Here is a 25,336-nt window from a genome sequence, read left to right on the forward strand (position 1 = left end):
CTTGCCTTTTCATTTTTAACAGTGCTTCGATCTTCACTCTTTTGCTCATCTTGTATTTGAAAAAGAGGATCCTCATTTTCTCCTGAAGGACATTAGGTCAGGTCACTGTGGCCTGAGCCAACGTGCTCTTTGTGCCAGCAGAGAAAGCAATCAGCAATAGTAAAGTCAATGTTGTAAGAGCTACATCTTGGACAGAGAGGACCTTTGAATTTCCAGACTGTGAACTGTCTGAACAGTGAAGTGGTGCACTCTAAATGTTGAAATGACCTCAATAAAGCAAACACACATCAGCCACTCATGCAGGACAGGGATATTTGGAGTGTTAATAAAAACTGTTTTATCAGCTCTTCAGTCGCACTTATTATTAGTATAGTATTTCTTTTTATTTTTGAAAATCAGTCCGATACTAAGATTGTGTCCTAAAAGATTCCCTACAAAGACTGTCAGTCAATAATCAAGAAAATGGAGGAGAAGCTTGGCCATGTCTCTCCTGAGCTGTGATATAACAGAGTGAAACCAGTGACGAGTAGATCAGCTGGTCCTACATGTTGCTATGTTTTCATGTTGCTGTTATAGAAACAAACCATGCAGTTTGTCACTAAATTCAAGTCAGAAGAAATTCTGTGAAGGCGTTCTAAGAGTATCTGACCACAGCTGAGGGGTAAACATTCTGTTTAAATAATGGAGGGATCTGCTGCCGATAGAGTAGAGGTGCACTAATGCATGCTATTTTGTTGATCTAGTGAAATTTCAGTGTTGTATGGGAGCTGCACTGCACAAGACAGGAAGGACTTGGCCCGGGTGAAAACAACACAGGGGATTGTGGGGATCCTCTCCTACACCTGTGGACTCTATATATGACAGCCGGGTTCAAAGGAGGGCTGATAGAATTGCTGCAGACCCCACCCACCCAGGACACAAACTGCTTGTGCCTCTTCCCTCTGGAAAGAGCTTTAGAACTCACACCAACAGACTGAGACACAGCTTCTTCCCCAGAGCTGTGAAATCCATTACCCCATCTCCTCACACACCCCCCATCCACCCAAACACTGAGCATTAAACCCCTGCAGACAGACAGACACACTGCACTGCACTTTGGGACATTATTACGCTGCATTTTGTACAATATATTCACTGTGGACAGGTACCCTGTCTGTATGTTGTAGTTGCCGGTCACGTTCTTGCTCAATATATGGTTATGGCGGAGGCTAAGATGATGCAACACGGTGAAGGAGTGAGGATGAGTTGTACCTGTGTAATGAAGGTTCTCTTCTGGCTGGTGTTGCTGCTCCTAAACAGACATGTGAGGGACTGAGATGAAGCTGAAGCTTGACAGGCTCCAGATATCACATCTGGTGAAAAGCACTGTTTATGGTGCTCTTCACTATGTGTATGTTCTGCCTCTAAATGAACACGCAATCATGGAAAGTTAAAGTGCTGCATCTCCCACACATGCCTGTTTCCTGTTGTTGTATTTGTCTTTAACACAAAGACACACACAAAAAACAAATAAAATCAGTTTGCACCTTCATGCCAACTTACGGAGTTGTTACAAACAAGCAGCTTTTCTTACCTGGCATTCTGCTAACCTGACCTTATGTTCATGTTGTTACAGCCTTTGGCAGGGCCTGCAGAGGTCAGTCAAGGAAGGGCAAAAAGTTGATTAAATATAAACTTTTGGTACAGTGTTAAGCACCCAGAGTGCACCCTATTACCAGAACCAGGTAATAGGAGAAAGTACACCTCATATAAAACAATGGTGGTATAGTAAACACAGTTGTTTTCAGTTATGTGAAAGTAGTCCAGAGGGAGGACGGTGCTGTCTGTCTCTTGAGAGAGTCAGGGAATAACTGGACGACCACAGTTGTTTCTTATTCTGTGTCTGTATGTGTTTAATGGATCTAGGTGTGTTTGGACTTGGACCTGTCACTGTGGTTACCAAGAAAGTTTTGGCTTCTAAAATCATTCACACATTGTGAATAAGTTTGTTTAGTGAAGTGAAAGTGATGGTTGTGACATGTCATTCCAGATGCCGGTCACACTTTCACATTTTAAACTTCCAAACTCCGACCTCTAAGCCTCCATCATGGCATCATGGCAGGCCTATTTTGATGGTTTATCTTTCACTGTGTGCATTACCATGGAAAAGCATCAGCATGTATCACCTGCTCTTTACTATGTGTATGTTCTGCAGCTGGAGGGAGAAGGATTTGGGATCTGCACAGTGGCAGCCACGAGGAGCTGGCTCAGGACAAAAAAAAAAAATCTATTCAAGACATCTTACCAGTGCACGGCTACTGAGGACAGCACATAAAGCAACTTGAGCTCATATAAGGATACAAGATGGTCTGAGACAAGACTGCAAACCACCAGAGTCATCAGGGAGCACTTGACAGTACCATTTTAGAATTATCATTATCCAATTACATAGCTGATTGAACCTGAAGCTCATTCTCATGTCAGCCCGCTACCATGCTGAGCCAAAATAGGCCAGAAATAAATGGAAATATGAGAGGTAGTGGACCCCCTTATTGGAGTGGAGTACTCCAATAAGATCTTTCAGTGGGTGACTCACAAAGAAAAATGACATTTTGAAAAATGTGCGTCCCACAGTATCAAGTAGAGAAGCACTGAATTTCAGTATTCTGCTCCTTGTCCTGCTTTGAAATAAAGGAAGCGCTCTCAGAAACAGCCTGACATGTATGACCACAGGCTTCCACACCAATCCAGGAAAAATTAGTTACCTTTAGTTCTGATGGCTGACTGAAAAAAACATGAAGAAAACAGTTTGTTCTGTCTCTCATTTCATGACGTAACATCAAAATATAGCACTGCAAGAACTAAGTAAATCACAGGGTGGCGATAGAAATGGGGTAAGATATGCAAATGTTTCCGCTTCCTTTAAAGTAAATCTCCTTTGTGGTGTAAAAGTTCATTCACGGATTTCATGTGCCCTCAAGTGCCTCCTACCACACAAATACATGGAAAGAGTTCCAGGCTGCTTCCTGGGTTTAGTTTGACAGTAAGAGAGAGAAGGAGCCAAACACATAATCACCTCAGGTTGTTTCTAAAGAAACTAACATCAAATTACCGTACTTGTTTTATTTATAACCCTAAAAAGGTTATATTTTTAAGATTAAAGTAAAGTACTTGCAGTCGGATCTTTTTTCTTTGACAGCCACTCAATATATTTATATTCTGTAATTACCTAATCTAGAGTTTCAGACATATCTCTCTTAGCTTACCTAATTAGCTTACTGCTAAAGCAGACCAAACATTTCTTTTAATAGATAATTAATTTTAAAAGCGTTTAAACCACCAATGTGCAGGAGTTAAGATGATCCACATAGACAGGTTTAAAAAAGTTGCAGATAACTTGTGGAAGGGGACTTTAGCAGTCTGTAGTTTCTTGAAAAAGAAAGGGTAATTGAGTTAGTTTCCAACCTCACCACTAGATGCCACTAAATCCCACATGTTGGCCCTTTAAGTTATATTCAGAAGAAGCGGCACCCTGATCAGAAATATGAGACAAAGCTCATTATGAAAAGATGAAAATCTTTATTAAATAGACAAAAGCAATGCAATGAAATTTATCTGACAAAGTACCTTCCTAAGACCTGTGTAATGTGAAACCATACTTTCCGTTACCACGGTAACCACATATTATTCACCACATCTGCAAGGACTGCAGTGACGTGGTCTTTCAGTTATTTTAAGTAGAATTTGCTATCTTTAATTTTTCTCTGTTTTAATTTCACAAAAATCTTAATTAGTGTTCAGTATTAGTGCAAACTTCCATCCTTCATTTACTGTACTGGGTGGATCCAGGGACAAATAACTAGACAGCACTTCAAATGCATCAAACTCTGCAGGCAGTGGTGTGTTGAATCATTTCTCCAATATAATATTCGTCATGCACTGAAACTCATTATGAAGTAATTTCTTTCTAACTAGACCACAAATGAGGCACTTTTTAAAGACCTTTTCCATTCAAACAGACTTACAAACACATGAGGACAAAGTTTAACCCTTTACCAGTATAGGCTCTGTGTGTTTTTCTGACCTGTGTGCTCCTCGCTCCATGAACTCATCCCTCATTTTTATGAATTCCTGAACAAAAAGATGAGAAAGTGGTTAGCTATTGATGTTAACTCACCAGTGCTGATCTTCTTCTCAACAAAGGGACAATAGGTGATTTGACTCAGGGTTACAAGAATCAGACCCCAGTCATAATGCTAGAGAATCAAAAGGTAGGTTTAAAATATGGGTTTCTTTCACTGTGCTGCAGAGCCATTCATCAGTTACAGTGGCTGCTGTGCAGTTTGTGTCAAGTGAGGTGAAAACTGAGCATCGGTGTAGAAGGGGAGTCAGGAGTGACTCAGCTGGTCAGTAAAGGTGGATGTGCACATAATGAGACGCTCGACACGTCTTACACTTCATTCATGCCAAATATTAAAAACACGTCAAACATTTTCACTGCATTGTTATATATTATTTTTAGGCATGCATGCTGGAGAGGCAGTGGGCAGATAGGCTGACAGCAAATAACACAAATCTTGTAATTTAATCTAGCTTTTTATGACAGCAGTCCTGTGACTAACAGCAGGATAAGTCACAGAAAAAAAGAGTAGGCAGAGGAGGAGGAGAAGTTTAGGAATACTGTGTATATAAACCAAGATGAGATAAATATCAGAGTTGGAAACACCACCTAAATTGACTAAATCAAGTGAGCATTCATACACAGAGTTAATTAAGCTTTAAAGATGAAGCTCATTAGCAAGCATGACCTGAAAACATAAGGTGAAGCACGATGTTGTCAAACCTGTCCCACCTCTTATCAAATCTCCAGGCAGTGATAAAGCCAGTTAGGTGACCTCATGAAGAAATGTAATGCATTTACATAAATAGATGAAACATACTGACATCGCATAGTTCCTTATAAATGAGGCGATGATAACCTCTAGAAGACCTCTAATAGTTCAGTTAAGGTGAATAATTAAGTGATTTATGCAAATTACGTCACTACTAGAGAAAAAAAATCTCTGTATATTTTTGTATTCTTGTGTGTTGGTAACCTCTCTTGGCTTTTATCCATTCACACTTCACATAGTGTATCCATCTGGTGACCATGACACACAGCTAGATAGATAGATAGATAGATAGATAGATAGATAGATAGATAGATAGATAGATAGATAGATAGATAGATATTTCTTATATGAGTTCAATGTACAAATCGGCACAAAGAAAGAACAACCGGAGTGGAGTGAGAGAAATCAGAGAGCACACATGAACAAACCTGAAATCAGAGCATCGACTGCAGAACTGCTGCACGATTTGTTACAATCCGCAGGTGAATCTCTGCAGATGTTTTCCCACCCCTCAGAGGATGAACACTGTCAGAGTGATAAACAGAGGACTGTAGGTGCACTCCCTGATGGAAATGTCTATGTGGGAATGTGCAGAAAGGGGAATACACACACATGCTCAGCAGACCTTTCATAAGTAAATATCATCTTAAATGTTACCATTTGAGATTAATTTAGTGGCAGCTGATCATTAACCGTTAACTTTACAAGGCACAACTAGAGAGGTATTAGGCTGGAATAAACACAACGTCACCTTTCTCAGGCGGCATCACAGAGGAGCAGTCAGGAGACATTTCTCTGGCCAGCCCAGACGACGACTGTTTTTGTGTTTAAGTTGTCAGCTTGTGTTTTGATACTCCTGTTGCTAACACGTTTCATGAATTGTATTAAACGCTGTCAAAAAGGATACAAGTGGAGAAAAGCTCCTCTTCTTTACAACAAAAAATATTTTATACGACACCTCTTCGCTTTAAAAGAGGACAACTACCAGCCAGGCTATTTGACAACACAGCAGGTGATATGAAAAGTGGATTGCTGCCTGAGGATGTGTTTTCTTTTTCATGTGAATTACTAAATGTTCCTCAGGGTAATGTTCTATTAAATATGGCCTAAAGATGTGGTTCTCAGTGCTGGTCCTGGAGACATAAAGACTCACACTGCCATTTAAAACAGGGTAATTTCTGTCTAAATGTCAAACAATAAAAACAACAAACTGAATCACATTATGGCTACAAAACACAAAGTACAGTTCATTCAGTAAAGAAGCAAACAACAAGCAAAAAAAACAAGCAAAAAAAAACATCAAACACATCAGCAAGGACACCAGAGAACCAGACCACACGTAACTGATGCATGTAAATCTATATAAATATGTGTTTTATTTAAGCATGCTAGAACCATCTTATACAAAAGTGCTTTCATTGCTTGTCAAGAAAAAAGTTGCCAACGTTTCAGCCCCTTAATAAAAATGCCATACTTTCCCTAAAAATAACGTGGTCAAAATTATGAGCCTCCCTGATGCTAACAGCTGATAACAGTCTGGAGTCACTCAGTGTAGTTTTTCACAATTTTCAGGCACCTTTCAGTCTCCTGAGGAATCTGAGCCTGTAGTGTCACTGGTCTTTAGAACACTCCACAGATTTTCAATTGGATTAAAGTTAGGGATGTCCTGATCCAATCATGTGATCGGAAATCGGGCCCGATTACGTGATTTCAGACTCAATCGGATGTTGCCAGGACTCTGATATATATTTATTAGGGCTCTCAAAGTTAACGCCTCAGTATCGGCAGATACTCAAAATCAAATGACTCGGACTCAAGGGCAAAAAAACCTGATCGGAGACATCCCTAATTAAAGTTACTGCTTTGCACAGTTCTTCACCAGACGAGACGTATGCTTCGGGTCGTTGTCATGGCTTGGCTTTGCAGGCACAGGTTTAGGTTATCTTTTAAGATATTCAGATTTTTTCAAGTTCCAGACTCAGTGAAGCATCTCCACAGAATTATATGGCCACCACCATGTTTGTCCGTCTTCCTAAGCCTATAGGTTTCTTTTCCAAAAGAAGGCATCACCTACCAGGTAGTGTAGTGTCTGCAGGTTCACCCTAACATAGCCCAGTCTGGCTTTTCTGTGGAGTGTTTTTTGGGTCTGCAGCCTCACAGTCCATCCCTGTGCAGGACTCTTTCTTTACTGACCCTTCAGTACACATCTCAACAGTTTTTTGTTTGGCACTGTTTGACAGTCTTTGAAGTTCTTGATAATTCCTTTTTTTATACCACTTTTAAAATGTAGAAGCACTTTGATGAACAATATTGAAACTGAAAATCATTCTCAAGGGAAATACTAAATGTATTTCTGCTAAACTGCTAATAATGTTTATCTCTAACTGTAGAGTAAAGCAGATCATGTATTATTCTTGGCACAAAAGATAAGGAATCATTAAATCTACCTGCCCACATCAGATTTAAATAAAGCTTCCATCTTTTCAACACCTCCAGCTAAATTCCTGTTCTTACCAGGAAAACAACAGTAAGCAACAAGTTGACTGGAACTATCAGTGTTTATCACTGCACTGTATGTATGTGAATGTTCACAGTGGGACTCATTGCCATGGCAGCCAATACATTGATGGAGAAGCTGTGTGGAGGGTTATCCTATTATATCCTATATTTCCACACAAATGCACCTCACAGTCTCAGCATGTGTTTTAACAACAGTGAGGCCTTAAACCTGACCCTCAGTGTGACCGTGACTCAAGATCTATTTAACAAACTTAATGGCCGCCTGCCAAATGGAACATTTTATTCATCATCTTAAAATTCCAGTGTGATCTATTTTAAATGTTATCAGAGAAAAGAGCACATTATTGCTCACATTATCATGACACAAAAGCTCAAGAAGTGATTTACTCTGTACTTTAGATAAACTGTGCTGATGTGAATAACTCTGAATATTAAAAGCCTTTTTTTTAGAGGAAACATTTTGATTTGATGTCACAAAAACAGCCCAGGTGTCACTAAAACACAGACATCAGCTCTACTCTTCAAATGTCCCTGTAAGTCACGGTGACACGCCGGGAAGCAGAGAGCGAAGTCAGCCGTGACTCATTTAATTATTCACACCTGTGCTCCTCTTTGGCTGCAGGAAGTTTGTACATGAGCGTCAGTCTGATAAACATCTATTTCCCAACTCCTTTCTGCACATTCAGGAAATTTCTGCTGTGAAGATGGTGTGTAATTTCTGCATCATATCTGATCTTTGATTGAGTCACTGAGTACCATCAGCTGCCAAAACTAACACGGATTCACACCAAAATAAAAGCCTCTTCCTCTGAAGCTACAACACACACACACACACACACACGCAGTACAGACTTATTTTAGGAGCAGCACAAATTCAGCTCATGAATGAAACATTTTTTTTCATGCTTTGTCAAAGTTCTTCCTGTATGACTGGTAGAAACTGTTTGTTCTGGACTTGTTTTCCTGATAAAGAATCATGACTAACAGCGAAGAAAACAACTTCATTTAAGAGTGTTTTGAAAGAGTGATCCCTTTATATTCATTCTGCAGCAAGAGAGAACAAAAAGACCTGCTGAGGGGCCTGTGGATTTTTATATATGGGTGATAACATGCTGCAAGTGAATTTAACCCTGACATGGTGATGCAAATTTGGTATAACTGGATGCCACTTATCATCCTCCTTATTGCACTGTAACACTGAACCTTTCCGTCTGTATGGTTGGTATGGTCTGTGGTGTTTGGATTTCGTCTGTGCCGTGTTACCTTCTGCGTGCTCTGCAGAGCTTGCTGCAGGGAGCTGCTACTGCGAGTGTTGTCCCCCCCTCACTCCTCCTGACTGGGTGCTTCTCGCCTTGTTCCTGTCTGAACAGCTCCACCTCGTTTCCTGTAGGCGTCCAGCTGGCAGTTGTTCTCCTCCCTTTAAGACGTCTGTTAGGAAACACCTACACACACATACATAAACATACACAGTGACAACCCAGGAAACCATTTATTTTTTATTTTTTGCTTCTGTCTAAATGCTAAACAGGTTTCTAATTCAAGAACCACAGATATACAGTGTGCTCCTGTAAAGACAGAGACTCTGGTTTCTGTGAATTTTCCACTATTAGACTCTACGTTGTAACTCAATTCATCACATCTGTATTCTTTTATCTCTTGCAGAAGCATAAAAAAACAGCATGTCATTGTTCATGAAAAACACTGCTGCAGATGTATTTTAATCTCAATGACATGAAAAGTGCAGAAAAACCATCCTGAGACAAAGAATCACCCCCCCCCCCTGTTTTTTTACCTTTCTGAACCAAATGCAGGGAATGAGAGCCTTTAAAAAATCATGTTCCCATGCAGGCAGTGAAATACAATCCCGTTTGAAAAATGGGAAAAGTACCTTTTATCTCTAAATAGGCTTTTGACTTCAATAGGTTCTTTCTGTCATTTTTTTCATATTAAATGAAAGAAAGAAAGAAAATTTAATTCACTCTGACCTCCGTGAAAGCAGAACAAAGAGGAGGACAGGACAGAGCTGACTTATTGATTTTGATGTGGAAATGTAGTCATTTTTTTCCAACAGCAGGTAAACATCTGACAGGATTTACTTTAAATTAAAATTGATGATTAAGGATGATGAACACCTTCTACTTGTGAGCAAATCAATCAGTTTCTATACATTAGATTTCAGGTAGATTGAAAATATGAAGCATGAATATATAAAGACCCAATCATGTGTGTTAGAAGGTGTGTTTTCTCCCAGTTGCACACATATACTATTGATTATAAAGTTTTATTAACTTACTTGTCAACAGTTTGGTTAGATTTGGTCCAATTTTCCCTGTAATTGTTCTGAATTTCCCAGGTGAGGTGTGTCACTAACAGTAACAAACACACACTCCTATCACACTGACAGGAAAAGGGTTTATTCTCCCATTAATCTGTGTGCAGTGACAGAGAAGCCTCAGCCACATTTGAGGCTTCTGTCCTCGTGTGCACTGCACACAAAGCTATCCACAAAGTCTACCCCAAAAATGACGTGTCTTTATTATAGCGAGCTTCAGCAGCACAAACATGATTCCCTGTTCAATTTATAGATGCTTTTTTTCTGTTGCACATCAGATATATCAGTGCAGAGATTCACTGTTGTAATTTTAACAAAGCATCGTGCAACATGGAGCCTAAAGGGCGCGACGTTCCTTTACAAAATAGATTAAAAGATTAGCTTTATTTCCTGTTCTGCACAGCTTATTTATCTCTTCTTGTGCTTCTCTGATATCAGATCACATGTTCTTTCACAAGTAATGCCGGCCCAGAGTCCACGTGAGGGTGTATGCAGTTTTTTTTTTTTTTATGTACCTTCCTGAGTCAACTACTTTACTTCCGTCTGAACATCTCAATAATATTATTTATCCAATAAAATGTACCAATAAATGTTAAAAAAGCTACCCAGCCTAAGCATGAGCTGTGTATTTTAAAGGTCACATTATCAGACATCTCCATCACCTATATCCTTCTCAGATTCCCATATTTTTTTTAATTTCCTCCAAACACAGGACCGCCACAAGGTAAATATTCACACTCCATGATGCTGCCTCTACTGCTGTTAAACATTCAACATGTGGACACTCAGATAAAATGTCTTGCACACAGAGTGTCCGCAATGTGGGTGGAAATGTGTAAATATGTGTTCAACAAATGCAGCATGTTAACTTGCTTGACAGGGGTTGACAGGGTGCTTCCCCTCCTTTTTACTCCCCACACCGACTGCTGACCTGCATGCTATCAAAGCAGAGATGATAATAATCAGACGACAAACAGAAACCAAAAACCTTCTGCTACTAAAATCTCAACCGTTTACTAGAGTCCTTCCATACTTAATGTCACTATATAGATAATTAAATTACTCTTCCCTTCCTATGAGACAATGTGAAGTAAACCGTCCATCACTCTGGCTGACTGGCAGGGTGAGCTGAAGTAATGTGAACAAACAACAGACAGCCATGTCCTGGTGACCCTCTGCCTCACTGTTACTGCCATGAAAATGTGCACACAGCAAGTGTGTCCTTTATTTTTGTGTTGGAAGCTACAAGGTCTTTCTTCTCTGTTTAACGCAGAGTGAAAATGTATAAGAGATAAAACAGAGCAGGATTACAACAGGCCATTAAACATGTTAAAGAACGACGGATCAAAGAGCCCCATAATCCCTGATGTCCTTGACTTCTAGCCTCTGAACTAAGGACCCACTTCATATACCAGCGTGTAATGTGTAAAAACAAAAGATGCAAAACAACCATCTACATGTTTTTGAAAAGCAACAAAATGGGCAGAACAGTAATAATGCACAGGCACACCTCCATGAGACCTGTACACCTGGATCAGACAAATAACAGGTTTTACCTTAGTGAAAGTGAGAAGTGACATGATGCTATGCAGATGATTTCCTCTGCAGCAGAAGCCTGAATTTAACTCTCAGACTGATCCTCTGTGGTTTTCAGGCTTAAACTAGAAACAAAAAAAGCCAGTGGGAAACACTGCATACAAAAAAATATATTTAAAATATAGCAAATAAAAAAACTATTGATGAAGAAAAATTCAGTAGTCTTAGAGTGATTTTTACCTACAGCTGAAGGGGTGTTGTGTTACAAAGCTAATGTTTTCATGCTATCACGCTCAAAAGGACACTCTTCACATGCTAATATTTAGCAGGTACACTGTTTACAATGGGCCTCCTGGGGACTCGCTGAGCTGACTACCCAGTGGGGGGATCCCCTGAGAACTACACAGCCCATCCTCACCAGAAGAAACAACCATGAGGTTATTTCAGTCCTTAAAAACAAAACATTTGCATATTTCTCTGGCTGTATGTTTCTTTCTAAAATGTGTTTAATGTTATAAATGCATGTGTTTTAAGATCCAAGGGTCAAGTCTGCCTACTTTGTTGTACCCCCACCGCCCCCAGCCTGTGTCCTTAGACTATTGTGGCCTATATCAGCCCCATGATCAGATGATGTTGGGCAATTCGTCTCATATGTTCATTAGCAAAAACATAACTATATGTGTGTTTGCATTAACACCACCAACAGAAACAATGAATTGGCATAATAGCCAACACGCAGCTGGTGAAGGACACCTGCTTCAAATGTCACTTTACTCTACGTTGAGGTCTTGGTCTTCTGTCCATTCACACGACCACTCAACTACTTGATCCAGCTAGTGTTTACTGGTCTTTCTTTTTGTTTGAATGCAGAACGAGGGCATGAACACTTACAGTATGATTTATTCAGTTTGATTGTGCTTCATTTTAGCCTATAAAACAGTGCATAGTGTGGTCTGTCTGGTGTACAGATGGTGAGGCAGTTTGTCTGATGTAAACAACAACTAGTCTAACTAAGGCAGGAGCTTTTTTCCACTTGTGTTCAACAGCAGCTGCGGCTCTAACAAACATCAGGATGTGAACATACGCTCACCCCTACGAGCAGAGGCTACTGCCATCACACTGGGGAGTTAACAACATTGTGTTAGAGGTGCAGTGCCCCACCTTAACAGCAAATCAATATTCGTAGGTTAAAGTGTAAAGTGTGATTAATGTATCAGCTCTGTAATGTGGACGGCTCCCAGTTGTGGTTCTGAATACTTGTTAATGTCATAGATCTATTTCTGGAAAGTTATTAGCATTTTCATAGATCTGCAGGGGATGGAACAGAATGAACGCTGTTCTCTTTTGATACTGTACATGAATATTCACAAAGAAGGGGCCCTCATTGACATTCAGCAGAGAAAATGTTTCAGCAACATGCTGTGACAAAGCCTGATTTAGAGCCATGTGTGTTTTCTGCGTGGATGTAGGACGATGTGTTTGTGTGCCACACGCCTGTTTGTGTTTTACATGAATGTCTACCGTTGTGAGGACCACTTTGGACACTTTAATGTGAGGGTCAATTGCAATAAATTGAATTATGGCACTAAATGTCCTCATATAGAAACGTTTGTGTCAAACATCTAATGGTTGATTGCAGCTGTTTCTAACCTCGGGTACATGGAGATCAAAACTTTCCAATCAGATCCGCACCTAAGGCTGCACAGCACCGACTCCATCAGGCACAAGTCTTTATCATAATTAAAGTGGCATTTGTCTGACAGTAAATAATAATGAAAGGAATAACAAAGCCCTGCCAGTTCCTGAGAAAAAAAGATGAGACGGATAACCTCAATTTCCTGCCTGAACAAAACATGCAAACAAGCTGTTATTTTCTGTGTCTGCTCAAATGTGACAGCAGGCAGTGAATGGTGAAGCAGTTTAGAGCAGCGAGGCATCAGAACAACCCAAAGTGACCCGCTCATTGTGCTTTTCAGATAACAAAGGCCATCCGCCACTTCATGCATACTTCCAGCCGCTGTTGTGACTATAGGCGTGTGTATGTATTTAAATACCATTGCTGTAGATGCTCACATCACATGACTGTGTTCCTGTTTTACTGCAACAGGGTGTCACAATAAAAGACATTTCACAACAGGCTATCTAACAATTATGATGGTCCACACGACGCTTGACAATACAGAATAGCAACAGACCATAAATGAGACAGTGCGCTAGATCTGCAGAGATAAATCTCTTAAAGCGATATGAGTCACCAAACATGAATCAATGGGAAAAACCTAAATCTGAAGTCCATTTCCTAATTGTGTCTGCATCCAGATAAATTCAATGCCAGCAGTGTGCAAACCCTACATGCACAATAATGCTCCTATATCAACCTGAATAAGAACATTAGAGATCCAACATCACCACATCAATTCACTCTTTTCTGATTCACTTCAGTCACTACAGTCATATTCTCAGCAAGTTATAATAAAATTGAGATTTTGAAGACATGTATGATATTAATCAGATCATAACTGCATGTAAACACTTTAATTGCACTATAGCTTTTGTCACAGCATCTTACAGCACGTTCCAAAGCCTCGGGGGTGCACTATGAGCCTCACAACATGCAGCAATTTTCTCTGCAGTCTGCATCTGAGAACTCGACCGTCATTACTTTTTCCCGGCAGTTCTGGCTCAGAGCTGTGATTGACAAAAAAGCAGGAAAATATACGGAGCACAGATCATGACATGTCAGCACCATGACATGTTATTAATATACATCGGTTCATCTTAGCAACAAACATAACCTCTGCATGTTTCCATCATTTTAAATACAGTACGGAGATGAGAGGTCTGCTGGCATCATATATGTGCAGGTTCCTGTGCCTTAACTGTTTTGTGTTGAAGCAGCAACACACAAACAAACTGTTGAAAAACTGTGTCAAATATTTGTATATAAAATGTCCATATGTTACATACACTGAAAGGCTGAAAAGATAAAAGAAGGTAAGAAAAAAAACCAAGACATTTTCTTTCTGGACACATCCAGCTTTTTGGCAGCTGACTGATTTAGAGTGTGTGATCAATCTTCAGTCTACTCACCTGTAGCAAATGCCTGTGCCAACTTCTGTGATGGTTGGCCAGGCTAGCAGGCATTAATTTAGAGTCACAAATACCTTCATTCATACTATGCCAAGAGAAACTCTTTTATGTTTTTTTTTTTTTTTTTTTGCTGACTGGCTGCCTTTCTTCCTCCTCAGGCAGGAGCCATCAGGGCACTTTGGAGAAGCTGTATTGTTATTTACTGTTGCAGCTGAAGACAGTGAACTCAGCATTTCATCTGAATAGAGTCTCTCCATCAAAGTAACACTGAAAAAAAACAGGGCTGACATTTTTACTCCCTTATTACTATTGATATGTTAAGAGATAAAATTGCATCACTCCGAGCTGGATTACAGTGTATTGATATTAAAAATGTTCCTCCAAGGTGTGGGCTTTTATATTATGGATGAGCACACGGGGTCTTTATTGGACACTATAGTTTGTCCTTGGAAAGTGTGTGTATTATGTGTATAAATGTTACACTTCGTCCACTTTGCTTTCTCTGTGAAGTTATTGGTAATGGTCACATTTAGAAGTGGTGCTTCTGCTGTGAATCAAGACAAACTCTGGCATGCATTTCAAATATGATCAATATAATATTACTTATTACAGCCATTTAATTTACATTTAAGTGTGAGCCAGCATAATGTGTTATATATGCAGTAATAAATGCAGTTTAAACATGTTAATAAACAGTACTTTAGGTATTTTAGAACATCAAAAATCAATGTTCTGTTTCCTATTCATATACACACTAATGGTGCCCAAGGGGACATTGACATGTGGAGGAGCCAGGGAATCAAACTGCCAACCTTACAATTAATGGACAACCCAGTATTTCTATAAATGTTTAACCTTGCTGGGAGTGACACACAGAAGCCTCGTCTTGCCGCAGGCAGAAGGGGGCACACGGCTCAAACTAAACACAGAACACCTCACAAAGATATATATAAAACACACACACACACACACACACACACACACACACACACACACACACACCTAAGAGATAAAAACTCAAACAACTGAAGAAGGGAATACTTCAACTGTTCTTTCTCTTCCTCCTCTCTGGAAGCACTGAGTGGTGAAACAATCCCACCGGTGAGAGTGAAGCACCCAAGAGATCTACCCTATGTTTTTGATGGAAGGCAGTCATGCTTAGCAAGACATGTCAAAAACTACCTGCGGTAAGGGCCATGACACAACCTGTGGTAAAAAGAACACTCCATGGTCAGGATTTTGATTTTTCCTGCTAAAAGGGACACAGTCATAAGGTCTCGTATTCCCCGAGCAGTTAGCAGAACCAGGTGCGAAATGGGCAGTCAGCACTGCGTCAAGTGGGGGGAGTGTCTGAGAGGTCGTGGCAGGTCTGGGACAGACTAAAGGTGGCACAAATACACAGAAGTCTTTTGGTGTAAATGCATGGTTGGTGTTCTCGTTATTTATTGATTTTGATATATTTATTTATTAATGTAAGTATACGTGTGATGCCGATAACATTTTAATTAGACTTTAGCACAAACCTAGTGTGTGTACACAAGGTCGATAACACATGAAAGGCTTCGCTGGATACAAGCATGTTTTATTATTCACATGCCACAGAGATGCACTTAGAGGTCCTTGACACAAGCTCACATGCTCACAGATGTCAGCTCATAGAGGCCAAGAGTGGCAGTCAATCAAGGTGAAATTTTCTGCAGCAAACGGATTATCCATTGCAGTGGCCTTAAGACTGAGAATTCTTCTAAATTTTCTTTATTTGTGAACAAACACAAACGTGTTGCTGCTGTTCCTGCTCTTGGAAACACAGTAGGGGTGGGGTGGTTTAAGAAAAAAATCAGAACTGTTCGGTACATGTGTTTCGGTTCGGGGCGCATGTTCTGTTCGGTTCTGGACATGCGCAATACAGGGAGGCGTTTTTACCACAGCATGGAGACGAGTGTTGCCAAGTTGGCGTCTGCCTCACTACATTTGGCGGCTTATCAAACTTTTCTTTAATTAAAAGCAACTAGTGACTCTCTCTGGTGACTTTTGGAGACTGACATGAAATCATTCTGCAGTCAGCACTCACAGCCGGTCAGTCTCTGTAGCTTCACGCAGCAGTTTCAGCTGCGGGCGGAGCAGAGAGACCCACACCACTCTGTGCCCAATCGTGCGGAAAGCTGCCGCTGGTCCCGTCAATGCTTACAGAGCGGGATGTAAATACCATATTTCAATGGAAAAAATAAAAATAAAACCATGGACATCAGTAACGTTAGCTTAGCCTAGCGTAGTCATAAAGTTCAGGCCATCCAACTAGCATGTCATCAGCAATGGTGGACAAAGCAACACACGTTCTCTGTCCGACGGTGTGTGCCTGTGTCTCTCTGTGCCTGTGTGCGCAGACAGCAGCGGTGAATTGTCAATGCACAACCATGCAGAGACAGAAATGACATGCTGCCGTGCAAATAAGATAAATAATATGAGCTGTTTACTTTGTTTAATAAAAGAGGTGCAGACCTGTTCTATAGGAAAGGTTTTCTTAAATGGCTTCTGTTATGATCTGGTGCTATATAGAAATTAAAAAGAAATGAAATTGACTTGACCTGATATCATGATAGGGGAAACACTGAACTGATTCTTTAATATGTTGAATGTTGGATAATTAGGATGTGTATTTTATGCTTATCTGGTCTTTCCAGAGTGTTTAAAGTAAAAACAAAAACCTCAACAACGTGAACCGAACCGAAAACCGTGACCTCAGAACCGTGATACGAACCGAACCGTGGATTTAGTGAACCGTTCCACCCCTAAAACACAGTCAGAAAAATCTTCAAAACCGCAGTTGTCCGCGGCTGGCAATTCCAGCAGATTGCATGTTTCAGAGTTGTAACTCTCACTAAATGTCTGATTTTGGAGGAAAAAAGAAACAAACACAGATGTCGAGATTTTTCTCAATGAAGCCAGTTCTATTCAAAGTGACAGGACTGTGAACATCTATAATAATGTGCCATTGGACGGCAGTCAGGAGCCCTAACAAAAGCAGAGCCTGGTAAATTTGGATGTCTTTTGTTCACAGGTGCGGTGTGTGAAAAAAAAAAAAAAAGAACGCCTCATGAGAGATGACTCTCAATGTTGACATTTTCATGGGTGGAACTACGGCGAGAGGAAGCCAAACTCATGAATAGAAATAAGTGTTTGTATGGATTATTGTTCTGGATGTGGTCGGTCTTTAATGAGAAAGCAACACAGGATTGATGGTGACTGATGGAGAAATAAAGAGACACACAACGAGAGAGAGAGAGGCAAACAATAGGAAAGTCCTAGGAGTGTGTAACCCACTTAGCTTGTTTTAAAAAAGGGACTCATCAATATGCATCTAACACAGCAGCACGGTCTGATCAAGGCCGGGTCTGAGTTGGCAGATACTCACTATTGTTGTTCTGGGCTTAGTTTGTTGTGCCATTTTAAAGTTGTATATTTTTAATCCATTGTAATGATGGTAATGAGATGTGTTCAATTACTCTGCAGTACAGACTCAGAATACAGACAAGAGCACAAAGGGAAAGCACTTTAATTACTAAACTATTGTTGATGTATAAACTGTAGGTTTTATATGTGACAGGTGACTCTGTCTTCTTAAGGGTTATTAAAATAGTGATATAAATCCATTTAGAGATTCAGGACCAAGTGCTACAAAGGACAACGTCTAAGGCACGGCTGGACCAAGTGCTAAACCAAGGTAGGTTAATGCGCATACGCAATGCGTATGTGTACCAAAATCAAGTGTTCCATCTAGACTACTATCTTGTGTCATTTCATTTCGAAGGCTAAGACAAAGTCATCAAATTCAAATGATCTGGTGCTATATAGAAAATACAAAGAAATGAAATTGACTTGACCTGATATAATGATAGGGGAAACACTGAACTGATTCTTTAATATGTTGAATGTTGGATAATTAAGATGTGTATTTTATGCTCATCTGGTATTTCCAGAGTGTTTAAAGTAGAAAAAAATATCTTATGTAATTTCAGAAGTTCAATCCTTGCAGATATGGCGACTTTTCTTAATAGCACTTTATTTTTAAGTGTTTTTCCTCATGGAAAACCAGGAAAAAATCCATCTACATCTTCCAGTTTATTTTTATATTACAGTCAACATAAAAGCTCGGCTACTCCTGGAACATATGTGCCTGACAACAAATATATATTTATAATTACTGCAATGCATGTGAGAAAGAGTGAGAGAGAAAGGGGAAGGCAGGAACACCTTCCATGCGTTGGTAAGCGTATGTGTGAAGATGTGTGGGTTAGAGCGTATTTATGTCATGGTATTTCTCTCTGGGTATTTGAGCATTTGATATGCCGTGTATAGAGCGGTGACCTGTGATAAAACAGCAGACTGCTGAGTGTCAGGGGAGTTACAGCCACGTAGCGTGGTTGGCTGCACCTGTTACCCAAGTATAGCACTGAGCGAATGGTAAATTCTGTAGGATGGAGTGTGGTCCTCTTGGGGCTGTGACATAGGATAAATAGTTTTACACAGTGCATGTATGTGTGATCAAAAGAGACACACTCATATGAGTCTCTGACTGACCGGTGGCGTGAAGATAGGTCCAATTTTTCATGCTAACACAGTTTGTCAAGGACAAGAACAGGAACAGGAGAAAGCTCTCTCTGTATGTAAACGGGTAACAAAACCAGAGTTTTTAATAATGGCAAAGTATAAAAAGTTACATTTCTGATTCACAGTTTGCCGCGTATATTCGTCAACACATTCCTGACACCAGCAGCTGCAGATTTTAAAACTTCTAAACTCACCATTTTGGCTCCAAAAGGCTCATCCTGCCTAAATCAAATGGCTAATTCATTAATGCTAAGTGACAGCATGTATTACTGTGGCCACTCTTATTTATTGTTTGTTTATGAGAGACTATGCCACTGCAAAAGGAAGCAGGTTTCCTTGTGAAATGTGTTTGATGTTAGGAATGAAAGTGCTTTAAGTTAAACCGTGATCTCTATTGTTTTTTTAATAACTAACGTTAGAAATAAAAGTGTTTTAAGTTAAACCGTGATCTCTACTCTATTGTTTTTTAATAACTAACCTTAACCAGGAGTTTTCAGTGCCTAACCCTAACTGCGAGTGAAAACAAATCAACATGTGGTCCTCAGAGCAGTGTCGGGTTGGCACACACCTCGGACTCCTGAGTAAAGCTCAGATGTGCTGTCCTACCACCAGCATTATGGCATCGCCGTCTCTTTAACGCTGACTTTTTTGCATGATGCATGATTGGATGACACCACGGCGATGCGTTCTGATCTGTTTGGCCATCCAGCATAAATGTAAGTATGTGTTGGGAAATGTATTATTAACTAAATATCATATTTTGCTGTGATGTGCTGTCGTCACCAGCAGCTCCGGAATGATCCTTTTCCTGATCAGTCTGATCAGTTTCAGACACAGCAGTCACACAGTAATTGATTTTAATGACCTTGAAATAACTATTCAGCATTTTCATTCTATCTCATGGCCCCATCAGTTAGGCGGCCTCCAGCTGATAAATGAATATGGCTGTAAGTTACACAGAATCAGTCACTCATGATCCTGAGCTCTGATTTTTTTACCTGCTGCTAGCATGTGGTCTCTATCTGGATATATTATCTGGATAATTACATTTAATCCATGGGCCATGCTATCTTAATTACGCTTGAATTTTAATCAGATCTCGGTATGCATATTAGTTAGGAGTGGCACGAGAATGCATTTAACCCAGGTGTATGGAGCCTTGCTGTTTTGAAACCCCATCCTAAAATGTACTGTAACAATATCATACAGTATTTACTGCTGAATTGCTTTTTTTACACTCATCTGTATTAATGCATTTTTCTCCCCTAACGCTTTGTTAACGAGGTGACAACATTGTAAACTATTATCCATACCTTTATTCTTTTCTACATATGTTTGTTACATCAGTGTACAGGATCCTCACATTGGATGTGGTAAAACTGGTTTGAACTTGTCCTCCTCCATCTCCTTCTCATGCTGACTCTTCCTTTTCGTCAGCTTTTTTGTGTGACTTGGAGGACTGGATCGTGGAACAGAAGCTGCTGCTGATGACTTCACCTCCATCCAACCAGGTCAAACGTACATGCACTGCTTCAGGTATCCCACTGTCGACCAGGGAGGCTGCGAGGAGATGAGAGAGAGCAATCCTGTCTGGTTCAATATAAGAACAGTAAAATAAAAAGACAATCTGCCTCGATATTTTTACTGTCATATGGGCAGAGGCAATATGGAGAAAGGCACTTACAAAAGGGCTGTTTTCACAAGCGCTCAGTCATTTAACAGAGATGGGAAGAAAAGAGTTTAGTACCACAGAAGTTCACAAACAAAACAACCTCTGCAACTATAGTTTTGTCCAGCAAACAGTGCTGAATTCAGAATTTAGGTCACCAAGGCTTGTGTCTAATTTAAGGGATGGTACAAGCAACCTTAGCATCATTAACATCACATGATGATGAGATGGAAACTTTAAGACCTTTTTGTTCACATCTAAACATAAAAAAACCAGCAGAGGGGCCATTTTCAGGTAAAATCCTACAAATATCCATAAAACTCCTGGCAAATGTCTACAGAACAGATGAGCACTGTGTTACACAGCTGCTGTTTTCGGAGTGCAGGTTTTTCTGCTGTTTTGTCTGGTGAATAATCAGATGATGTCAAGAGACTTTATTGATTTCTATTGTTGTTATTCTGTGGTGGTTGTCCTGTTTTCTGCTGCCTCGCTGTGCTGATTACAAGAAGACAGAGAAGAACAGGCAGGAATACGCTCCCACACACAGACGTCAGTACACAGCACCCTCCATCAGATCACACACACACACACACATTTGCATCCTGTACACACACATTACTTACAGTCTTTACGGATTGAGCAGCTGGAGAGGTTTATATTTATTTAAGCCGGGCTCCTGCAGATGCTCCCAATTCCTCTCTGTCACTCTCAACCACACACACTCATACATTCACACACACACACACACACACACACAGTGGGGTCCATCAGATGGCATGTGTGAATGATGATCTATCACAGCTACAAATATTGAATCAAGGTGTTATCTTATGAATCCCTAAGGTGCTCCTGTTTGTTTATAGGCAGACTCAGGTCTCATATACAGGCCCCCACAGCAGCGTTATTAATAGACAGTCTGGATGAATATTAGCAATGTTCGATCACTGACAATGGCCAGAGGCCAGAGAGATTTGGATTCTCATTTTTCCTCTTTAGCCCAGGCATTACCTGAACATAAATGCACAATAAATTGATATATGGATGTATTACCTCGACTTATCAGAAGAAAATGAACAATTAACAAACATCTTGCCTCTCTTTGTCTTTGTGCATTTCTCTTTTTATCACCATGTCAGAAGTATTCTGACAACAAACAGATGGGACAGATGTCGTGAATGTGAAGAAAATAATGCAGAACGTTAGAATTTTTCCACACAAAAAGGCAGTATTTCTCTGCAAAGTGTGTCATTGGATAAACACAGTCAATCCCAAAGAGCTCCACAACAGTAAGAAAAACATGCATGCTGTAAATCTGTGAAGCATCACTTTAGACTGTGCTGCATTTAAACAAAAACATTTACCAATGCTGAGGAAATAAAGTTGTGGAGAACATGCAAGCTGACAAATAAATCAGTCATCCGAATAAAGTAAAAAAAAAAAAAAAAAAATACTAACCCTTTAAATTTCTTATTAAAGTGCATTTTCCACACTTGGAAATGGAGAGTAGAGGAATGTCACTGGGGATCAACAATGAACATATGTTTGATGCTTTGAAGAATCCATAAGATTTTCTCACATCCCTTAGGACCCTCCTGCACTTATTCTCTCTTTTTAAAATAAAATAAAATTCACACACCTTTAACCAGAGGAGGGGTACGATATTTACTTTAAGCAATCCACACTGAGCTCTGCCCTGCATCTACTTGCTTTTTTCTCTTGCAAAACCGGCCTTTAATGAAGCTTTTATGGAGATGTTCTGGCAGTGGAAACACACACAGTGGTGTGAGTCACCCTATAATGGCTCAGTATTTCAGCAGTCAAATGCCAATCCAATTGGGCATGCACTTATGCATGTAAAAAGTAGCATTAGTAAGTACAAAGAAACAGGATTTGGCATTTGGTGTACAGTAAGTAAAGCTAAGACCATAATATTCTTTAACTATGCAAGAAATGTGACCTGATACTGGTGGAACATGAGCTTAAGGTGCTGCTTAAGTCATAAAATCTTGCAGTGGGCATTAAAGGTAGGGTAGGAGATTTTGAAAACTCAGTGAGAGTCAGCCAGATTTCGAAAGTAAACACACGCCCCTTTCTCTCGGAGCTCACCCCGAAGCCACGCCTCCCAACCACATGGATGCGCATTACCCGAAGACGAGCTGTGTCACACAAGCCACGCAAGTCTGTGACTTCGGCTGTCATGCACGTACCTCTCTGGTGCGAGCAGAGCAGGAAGAGAGTGACAACCAGCCAATACTCCGCGCAGGGTCGTCTTGGCAGATTGGGTGATGTTTTTAGCATTTTATAGCTTCTGTTCTTTTTCGTTTTAATGCCAAACTGCCTAACTAATTGGTTGCTAACGGATTGTAAAGAGAAGTTACACTAATTTAACAAGAAGTGCTCCTACCCTACCTTTAACTGGTTAGAGCTTTTACCCGCCTGGTATGGCCAGTGTATACATACGTACACCTATGCATGTGTCGTGTTGGACCAGGCTTAGATCTCTTCTCTCACCTCCCTGCAGCCAGCTGAAAGCAGTGGACAGTGGGAGGAGGGGAGTGTGGCCGGAGGCGATCTTCCTCTTCCATTGATGCCTCTCTGGCTAACATAGGCTGCCAGCTCATACATGTTGTCTCTGACCGGGGTCAGGTCCACATGGAGACTGGACTGTCTGTTCTTGTCTGAGCTGGTGACCACTACAGAAATCCGCTGAGAAGAAGCAGAGGGAACAGAGGGGAGAACACAAAGTAATAAAAGTGGAGTGGAGAGGACATGGAAAGTAGCTGAGCCTTTGAGTGACTAGATGAGATAGAAATATCAATTTCGATCAGAAACCTGCTCTGAATCTGATGTGCAGAGGATAGATAGAGACGCACAAACAGAACAGAAAGCACATAGGCAGATATACACAGATAAGAACACAAAGGGGTAAATCGATCAACTTGTCCTCATTTTCCTCCAGATAGGAAGGAACAAGCTGATCCTCTTTGTTCTGAATCCATGTCCTGTTATTGTTGCTACACTGTACACTCCAGGGACCAGATGCATAAAACTGTGATTCATGACTACATCTCTGTGTGTAAATCTCCTACACGTGCGCCACAAGCCCTACTTTTGTTTTTTTGCTCCCGGAGTTCACCACAAAACTGATGTGCTAGAAACACCCTTAAACACCCATTTGCATATTGATACTTGTCCCTGCTCTGCCACTCGTCAGACCTGTCAATGACAAGAGGGGCATAGAGGAAGTCATAGCTGCAAGGTTCTCAAACAGCTGTTACAGGCACAGCCATGGTTCATTTATAATTCATAATTTCATTTATAGTCCTCATATTGAAGCAGATGTTAGAGTGAAGCCTTTCTAGTCAAAGATAATGTTTAAAATTAAACATTTTCTCACTTGACAATATATTTTTGTAGTTTAAACAGCAGCTTATATGTGAAAAATGTTTTTCTGCATGGCTTTTGCGTATACAGATTGACAGATTGACACTCTGTAGGAGTGAGAGACTAATTACAGTGACAGTCCTGGATCACCTCCATACTCATTCTTCTGCCCGTTAAGTCACACTGGTTTTGATTGGCCTGAATGATCAGTGTGTTAACAGAACAATGTGGTGTCTAAACCAAAGCACGCCAAGCCCTGAACCAGCCATACCTACATAAATATACGTACTTTCCTCAGAGGAAAAAGGAGATGAAATTAAATGTTAGCACAAGCAGGAGAGAGACATGAGTTTTGTTATGAGTCCACATAAGTCTATCAGTTTCTATCAATTTTTCATAAACTGGGAGATCTTAATGTGCAGAGGCTATTTGGATGTGTATCTGAATGATTGTGTACATGTGTGTGCTGCGGGGAAAGTGGTGATATATAAGAGAGCTCCACAGGTTTTTCATGTATATGGTCGACATAGACTTATACAGCTCTGGTCTTCCTATGGAAAGCAGGTGAAGTCACACACGCACATGCACTCTCATGGCAAACACACACATTAAATAATGCAGAGAGTATTATTGCAGTGGCTGAAGTTTTCACAGAGCTCTGTGAGAAGGGAATATATGGTCTGGTATTCACACAGAGAGATTTGAGGCATTTGTGCAGGAGAAGCTGTCGGATGAAGATAAAATAAAAAAAAAAAATCATAAGCTGCTGTCACGTGATGAGCAGAGAGATCTCTTAAAGCTGCCAGATATATTTGCGTGGTGAGCTGAACCTCTTTTTATATTCATATAGGAAGCTAATTCAATAACTGAAAAATCAGGAAACAATGGTTAGTGTAACTAATGTATAGACAGATGCAGACAGGGGACACACATGTTCCAGTTATGCAGCATTTTAGTGAATGTGCTGTCTCTACATTAATATTCTGGCAGTGTGAAAGAGAATATTTTTATGTTGGAGACTGCTGTTAAAATCAATGGACAATTTTAAATGTAAAAAAAAATGACAATAACAAGCGTAATGGTTAAAATGCTTTGCACCACACAGCAAAATTAAAAACATCTCGAGAGCCGTAATGGAGCTCGGGATTCAACCTGGGGACAGTCAATAGACTGCAGTTCATTTATTGTTAGATCATGATTAATCCTGTCTCTGTGCTGAGGACCAATAATAAAATTACCACAGGATATTTGCAGGAAAGTTTGCAGAGGTGTGACCCTCGCAGACTTGGACAGAAAATGATTTAAATGCACATGCAGTTGCTTTGC

Source organism: Parambassis ranga, chromosome 10 (genome assembly GCF_900634625.1).
Source record: "Parambassis ranga chromosome 10, fParRan2.1, whole genome shotgun sequence".
Taxonomy (NCBI): domain Eukaryota; kingdom Metazoa; phylum Chordata; class Actinopteri; family Ambassidae; genus Parambassis; species Parambassis ranga.